Consider the following 8,999-nt stretch of genomic DNA (forward strand, 5'->3'; position numbering starts at 1 on the left):
TTTAACGCATAAATCGATAATCCGATAAACAGAAAGCGACAGATTTACAGCTCCATGTCCGACCGAGAAGAATAGCAGGTCTACACCGCATGACTTTTTGCAACCTTCATTGACCTCAGGACTTTCTCATTCCTCCCCTTTCTCTACATTCCAGAAAAACACGCGTTTCTCCTGTCACAGACAAAGGAACATAGAACTTACACAGACAAATCAAAAGACAATCATTTAAAAGTATAAAAGGGTAACTATATTCACAAATAATATGTTTTATGTATTTTATATGCTTGATGTGTTTCCTGTAATCGGTGCAAGTTTAATCAATGTTTTATAACCCCTTTTAGTAGATAAGATTATTAATGTGAATGCAAACTACCCGATATTTGAGCTTGAATGAAAGCTTATTTTATGTGCAAAACTTTGTTATGAATGAGAAGTGGGAAATATGTACGATACTCGCATTAAGAAACTTTATAGAAGTATTAATAAAATCTGGCAAGGATGTTCCCATGTGATAAATTTAAGCATCGTGTTAATTTATGCATGAAGAAGAACCCTGTGGGGCGTGACCCTGCCCTGCAGCCAATGTCTGATTGGAACAACGATTTGTGGGACGGACTTATGCAGCTTGATCAAAAACCCAATGTCCGAACAGATTCAATGCCTTTTCGCCTTTGTGTTAATCGCGCTCCAACTTGCGCTCACACGCTGCACCATCAAGCGATCGGGTCATTCAAAGCTCCAAAAACTCTGTGAAACTTTGTGACTGCCGGAATCTTCAAAGTCTAAAGCCAAGCAGAGAAACTCTCAGAAGAACTTAAAGGCAAGCCTCACTCTCCTTAACCAAGGCAACCGACTTCCGAAGCTCCTACGTCACATGGAAACCCTCACTCTCCCCGAGGGCTTCCCCAAAGACGTCATCCAAATGACAGATCTACAACCAATCAGAGGCGCTGGAATTCCCTGAGAAGAGCCAACAAGGGAAACCCCGCTCAGCTGTCACCAAAAGGAAGTAAACAAAAAAAGCTTCATCTCTTGCTGAACTGGTGCTGAATTGATCTTAAGCAGTAAATATAAGAAAAATCTCTGCTTTTGTGATTTTCTTGGTGCGATCTAAGAACTAGTAACTTACTAGAATTTTGAGACTTCCTCAGAACTCTGTTAAAATCCTCATCCTTTGAACCATATGTGTGTGTGTGTTTGCATTAGTTTAGTTTAATGTAATCTAGAATAGCCAATAAATTCCTGTTTCATTATAAGAATCATTGTCTTGTGTCGTGAATTTAAAGTTAAAACTTAGTTAGACGCTGGATGAATAGTGGATGAAGTGTAAGCTTTTCAAATTTGGATTCAGTTCTAATCGGGTTGATTTTGAATCTTCATATTCGATTCCCCCTCTGAAAAAGAGCTATTAAGCAAATTCATAAAGAAAATTCATTACAAAAGGCTTCAGTCACCAGAGAAAAAGGAGTTTTCCCCCAAAGCGTCTTTGCAGACGCAGTACTCGTTCCATATCTCAGGGAACCAAGGTTATGTTAGTACGTTTTCTACTTATCTGAATCATTAGACAGTCCTGACATTGTGTGAGTGATACTCTGAGGTGATGCACAGTCTGAAGTGAAAATGGTTTGTGGAAACAGCGTTTCCATTTTACACCAATCTAAACTGTTATACAAAACATCTTATGAGTTTTTGAAGGACTTTAATTTGTAATATTGCACCAGATAGTCCTGACATTGTGGGAGTGACAATGAGGAGGTGGTACTGGTAATCTGAAGTCAAAGTGGTCCGTGGAAACAGGGAGTTTCCTTTTTAAACCAATCCAAATTGACAGAAAAAGCATCTTAAATATGAGTTTTTAGAGGGCTTTTATTTTGGAATTATAGATCAGATAGTCCTGCCGTTGTGTGGGTGACTCTCTGAGCAGGTGTACCATCACTCTGAAATGAAAGTGGCCTGTGGAAACCGGGAGTTTCATTTTTATACCTATCAGAATTGACAGACAAAAGTGTTTTGGGGGGACTTTTATTTTGAACATCAGATCCAGACATTTGTGGGCGTGATGCTCTAGGGTACTGTACTATTATTCTGAATTGAAACTGGTCTGTGGAAACGAAGTTTTCTCTTTAGAGCTATCCAAATGTACAGGCAGAACAGGTAGAATGAGTTTTTGGGGGGCTTTCATTATGTAATGCAACATCAGATCATCCTGAAACTGGCTGAGGGACACCCTGGGGTACTGGACTATTAATCTGAATTAGAATTAGTCTGTGAAAACAGGGAGTTTCCTTTTTAGGGCTATCCAAATGTACAGGCAAAACAGGAAGAATGAGTTTTTGGAGGGCTTGTATTATGTAATGCAACATCAGATCGTGCTGGAACTGACTGAGTGACACCCTGGGGTACTGGACTGTCAATCTGAATTGAAATTGGTCTGTGGAAACAGGGAATTTCCTTTTTTAGAGCTATCCAAATGTACAGGCAGAAAAGGTAGAATGAGTTTTTGGATGGCTTTTATTATGTAATGCAACATCAGATCGTCCTGAAACTGGCTGAGTGACACCCTGGGGTACTGGACTGTTAATCTGAATTGAAAGTGTTCTGTGGAAACAGGGAGTTTCCATTTTAGAGCTATTCAAGATCAAAGACAAAACTGGTCATATATGAGTTTTTTGGAGGGCTTTTATTGTGTAATGCAACATCAGATCGTCCTGAAACTGGCTGAGTGACACCCTGGGGTACTGGACTGTTAATCTGAATTGAAAGTGTTCTGTGGAAACAGGGAGTTTCCATTTTAGAGCTATTCAAGATCAAAGACAAAACTGGTCATATATGAGTTTTTTGGAGGGCTTTTATTGTGTAATGCAACATCAGATCGTCCTGAAACTGGCAGAGGGACACCCTGGGGTACTGGATTGTTAATCTGAATTGAAATTAATCTGTGGAAACGGAGTTTCCTTTTTAGAGCTATTCAAGAGCAAAGACAAAACTGGTCATATATGAGTGTTTGGAGGGCTTTTATTTTGTAATGCAACATCAGATCGTCCTGAAACTGAGTGACACCCTGGGGTACTGGACTGTCAATCTGAATTGAAATTGTTCTGTGAAAACAGGGAGTTTCCTTTTCAGATCTATCCAAATGTACCGGCAGAACAGGTAGAATGGTTTTTTTGGAGGGCTTTTATTTTGTAATGCAACATCAGATCGTCCTGAAACTGAGTGACACCCTGGGGTACTGGACTGTCAATCTGAATTGAAATTGTTCTGTGAAAACAGGGAGTTTCCTTTTCAGATCTATCCAAATGTACCGGCAGAACAGGTAGAATGGTTTTTTTGGAGGGCTTTTATTTTGTAATGCAACATCAGATCGTCCTGAAACTGAGTGACACCCTGGGGTACTGGACTGTCAATCTGAATTGAAATTGTTCTGTGAAAACAGGGAGTTTCCTTTTCAGATCTATCCAAATGTACCGGCAGAACAGGTAGAATGGTTTTTTTGGAGGGCTTTTATTTTGTAATGCAACATCAGATCGTCCTGAAACTGGCAGAGGGACACCCTGGGGTACTGGACTGTTAATCTGAATTTAAATAGTTCTGTGGAAACAGGGAGTTGCCTTTTTAGAGCCATTCAAAATCAAAGACAACACTGGTCATATATGAGTTTTGGAGGGCTTTTATTTTGTATGCAACATCAGATCGTCCTGAAACTGGCTGAGGGACACCCTGGGGTACTGGACTGTCAATCTGATTTATAGAAATATGACAACAATCATATCTCGCACAGAGATTGCACTGTTAAAGTGTTTGGGAATATTCATGCATAATTTAAACACATAATCACATGAAATCAGATAAAAAAAAAAACATTTTAGAAGAGAACGTAACATCATGGTTGTCTGAAACAATGAGCATTAAGCTGTGTCATCAGCCAGTCGTTTCCCATCATGCTTTTGATCAGCGCAGTCGCGCTCAACTGCACAATCCGACACAGCCGCCTTGCCCTCGCCAGAGTTTTTTGGCACACGTCAGCATGACATCAGAGCAAGTCGGACGTAACTCTGACACTTTTCTAACCGGCATGTATCTCGCAGTGATCACCAGTGATTGGTTATAGACAAATCGAAAATGTAATCTAAGTTAGTCTATTATTAAGCGAAAATCTCCAGTCATTGCAATCGTGGATTTATACGAGTGCGCGGCAGTTTGCGCCGGCACGCCTAGGAAAAGCACACAAGCGAGTAATTTTGAAACATTATGACTTGAAACACATTACTTTCTTTACTGAGGTGAATATCTCTGTTCTGAGACAGTCAGACAGTATTATACAGCCTAGAATGTGCAAAAATAGCTAATCACATGAAATCAGATAAAAAAAAATAAAACATTTAGTAGAGAACGCAGGACCACAGTTGTCTAAACCAGTGTTTCCCAACCTTTCTTTAGTCGCGGCACCCTTTGGAAATTTTAACAAATTTGTGGCACCCTACAAAATTAATTTTGCCACAATATTTGAATTTCGAACTTCGACATGATACTTTGAAAAGTATAGATATTCGGAACAGCAGGGAAGAACTGCAGAATATACTGTCATAAAGATATTTTTAATATAATAAAAAAAAATTGTCCATCAATGGTGGCAATCAGTAGGCTAATTTCTAATGAAAAGACCAATTTATATGACAGATTTTAATGTAGGCTTTTATTCATATGTAAACATTGTGGTATATATAATGGTAATTAGTCCTTTTTAGAGCTATTCAAAATCAAAGACAAGACTGGTCAAATATGAGTTTTTTTAGGGCTGTTATTATGTAATGCAACATCAGATCGTCCTGAAACTGGCAGAGGGACACCCTGGGGTACTGGACTGTCAATCTGAATTGAAATTGTTCTGTGGAAACAGGGAATGTCCTTTTTAGAGCTATTCAAAATCAAAGACAAGACTGGTCAAATATGAGTTTTTTTAGGGCTGTTATTATGTAATGCAACATCAGATCGTCCTGAAACTGGCGGATGGAGACCCTGGGGTACTGGACTGTCAATCTGAATTGAAATTGTTCTGTGGAAACAGGGAGTTTCCTTGTTTATAGCTATTCAAATTCACAGGCAGAACAGGTAGAATGAGTTTTGAGCTAGAATGAGCTAGAATGACCGTGTTTTTCAAAGTGGAGGCTGGCCTGACCGCAGTCTTCATCGCGCGAACTTCGACATGATACTTTGAAAAGTATAGATATTCGGAACAGCAGGGAAGAACTGCAGAATATACTGTCATAAAGATATTTTTAATATAATAAAAAAAAATTGTCCATCAATGGTGGCAATCAGTAGGCTAATTTATAAAACATTTAGTAGAGAACGCAGGACCACAGTTGTCTAAACCAGTGTTTCACAACCTTTCTTTAGTCGCGGCACCCTTTGGAAATTTTAACAAATTTGTGGCACCCTACAAAATTAATTTTGCCACAATATTTGAATTTCTAACTTCGATATGATGTATATATAATGGTAATTAAACAAAGTTTTGCTCACTCAGTGTATTTTTGATTTTACAGTTGGGTAATTTTGTTGCAGTAGCACGAGATAGCTTGATTTAAAACTTTGAATTGAATAAAAAATGACAAGGAGGCTAAGCAGTTAATAATAAAATAAGAACAAATAAAGACATTACTAATGATAGCGCAATAAAAATAACGATAGGCCTACAAATGAAATAAATTGCTTTTTAGTTTTTCAGGTAGGTCTAACACACAGTAGGGCTATTAAGAGATGTTTTTTTTTTTTTACCAATCATCCAAATAATATTTAATCCTAGAAAGCTATTATTATCAGAGGACACGTGAGCATAACGGTTAGCAGATCAATGAATGAGAGGGCAGCGTTACCAGAGTTGCCCATTTACCACACCTTGTTACAGCACAGTAGGGCTATTGCAAACAGAAACAATACTGTACTACATGTTTCCTGTCAGCTCGATTTTTGAGTGGACTTTGCTGTTCCGATGAGCATGAACGGTATATGATTGGAGCACTCACATGGGCCATGAGCGACTGAGCAGCATAGAGCGGGATAATACGCAGAGCGTGACACCACGTGAAAGTGAATCCTGAGCGGTGAACTAATTTTCGGCAGCCAGAATTTCAGTGCATCTCTAATTATTGGCGACATCAGAAATGGATATTATATAATAGCTGCTTATTTGAACATTAAATTAAACAATTAAAAAATATAAAAAAAATATTTTTTACATGGCACCCCGGTTGGGAAACACTGCACTCTAAAAAATGCTGGGTTAAAAAGGGACAAACCCAGCTATTGGGTTGTTTTGACCCGGCGGTTGAGTTGTTTTGAACCCAAACGCTGGGTCAAAACAACCCAATAGCTGGGTTTGTCCCTTTCTAAACCAGTGTTTCCCAACCGGGGTGCCATCTGTCGAGAGCAGGGGTGCCGTGTAAAAAAATCATTTTTTAATATTTTTAAATTGCTAAAATGTTCAAAAAAGCATCTATTATATAATATCCATTTCTGATGTCGCCAATAATTAGAGATGCACTGAAATTTCGGCTGCCGAAAATTAGTTCACTGCTCAGGATTCACTTTCACGTGGTGTGACGCTCTGCGTATTATCCCGCTCTTTGCGTGTGCGCTCCGCTCAGTCGCTCCACTCGTATACCATTCATGCGAATCGGAACAGCAAAGTCCACTCAAAAATTGAGCAGAAAACATCGATGAAGTACAGTATTGTTTCTGTCTGCAATAGCCCTACTGTGTTGTAACATGGTGTGGTATATGGGCAACTCTGGTAACACTGCCCTCTCATTCATTGATCTGCTAACCGCTATGTTATGCTCGCGTGTTCTGATAATAATAGCTTTCTAGGACTAAACATTATTTGGATAATTGGTAAAAAATAAATAAAAAAAAGTTAAATATCTTAACCCTACTGTTAGATCTACCTGAAAAACTAAAAAGCAATTTATTTAATTCGAAGGCCTGTAGTTATTTTTTATTTGTGCTATCATTATTAATTTCTTTTTTTGTTCTTATTTTATTACTGACTGCTTACTTGTAATTTTTTATTCAATTCAAAGTTTGAAATCAAGCTATCTCGTGCTACTGCACCAAAATTACCCCACTGTAAAATAAAAAAAACACTGAGTGAGCAAAAATTTGTGAGATAGCTAGTTATAATGGTAGTTAAATAATGTTTACATATGTATAAAAGCCTACATTAAAATCCATCCTATAAATTGGTCTCTTCATTAGAAATTAGCCTACTGATTGCCACCATTGATGGACAAATTTTTTAAATAATATTAAAAATATCTGTATGACATATTCTGCAGTTCTTCCCTGTTGTACCGAATATCTATACTTTTCAAATTATCATATCGAAGATAGAAATTAAAATATTGTGACAAAATTAATTTTGTAAGGTGCCACAAGTTTGTTAAAATTTCCAAAGGGTGCCACGACAAAAAAAGGTTGGGAAACACTGGTCTAAACCAATGAGCATTAAGCTGATATAAAGTATTAGTTCTGTTGCTTTTATATGAAAATAAATATGAACAAGATATTGTTTAATATCTATTTAATTCCATACGAAAGGTGTATTTATCATCCATTTTTACTTTAATACAAACATGTATTTTAGATTTTTATATAAATATGACAACAATCACATATCTCACACAGAAATGGCACTGTCATAGTGTTTGGGAACATTCATACATCATTTAAATACATAATCACATGAAATCAGATAAAAAATAAAATATTTTAGAAGAGAACGCAACATCACGGTTGTCTGAACAAAGGAGCATTAAGCTGTGTCGTCAGTCAGTCGTTTCCCATCATGCTTTTGATCAGCGCAGTCGGTGGAGAGCAACTGCGCTCGACTGCGCAATCCGACACAGCCAACCGCCCCGCTGTCGCGAGAGTTTTTCAAGTGGTGCTCGCTGCAGAGCCAAATCGCTGGATCTAGTGGGCGGGGCTTGGAGCGCTATCAAGCGCCACCATGTGGCTGTTAATGTTATTGCCAGTTCAACCGTGACGTATATGGAAGTAAATGCTTGTTTTGATGCCCAAGATGCTGGCATAGATAATATTGGCTTATTTTACTCTAATATTTGTCATGATTATGATTGATTTTTTCATCATGGTCAGTATCGTTTCTGTGACAAACGGCATTACGTAAATACTTTTTTAAAATAATGCTTTATTGTCAACAAATAGCATGTACAATTCCATATCCCACTGTATTACGTAAATACTTGATAAGAACATTGCTCACACTATGTGTTTCTAACACCTTTTTAAACTTTGTATCTATGTACATTTGTCATGTTATTTTCTCCTTATTAGAATAGTTTCCTCACTTTTGAAGTTGCTTTGGATAAAAGCGTATGCTATATGATTATGTAAATTACTAGACTTAGCAGGCAATGTGAAAGCTTACTATCTGTGCACCCCTCTTTAATTTTTGGCCACCGCATTAACGTGTGGGTTATTTATGAACTAAACTAAGTCATCTGATTAATTGTAATAAATAATAAAATTAGACTAATTTATGTAATCTGCCCATTTTTGTATGTATATCTGAATGCATGAACTCACAGGCTGGTTGTAATTTTTTTTATTATATTGTAAATTTAAATGGAATATTGACTGTAATTTTAGATAGACTCAACCTTCATGCTGAGATTAGTGAGGCATCCTCTCCAACATTTGGGATAAGATAGATGCAATTTAATAGTCACATACTCCACTGTCCTACAAGTGATGCACTGGATTTATTTGTTTCTATTAAACCAAATTAGCAAAATGTGCATTTAAACATAAAATAAATCTTAAATCTAGATAAAATGTCATAATAAGTCATAAAATAATATCATAAATATATTTCAAGAACAACACTTCTTTCACACAAAATTTTTATGGTATAGCAAGATATAAAATATTAAATATCATAAATATATTTCAAGAACACAACACTTCTTTTCACA

Source organism: Sinocyclocheilus grahami, unplaced genomic scaffold (genome assembly GCF_001515645.1).
Source record: "Sinocyclocheilus grahami isolate Dianchi unplaced genomic scaffold, SAMN03320097.WGS_v1.1 scaffold2818.1, whole genome shotgun sequence".
Classification (NCBI taxonomy): domain Eukaryota; kingdom Metazoa; phylum Chordata; class Actinopteri; order Cypriniformes; family Cyprinidae; genus Sinocyclocheilus; species Sinocyclocheilus grahami.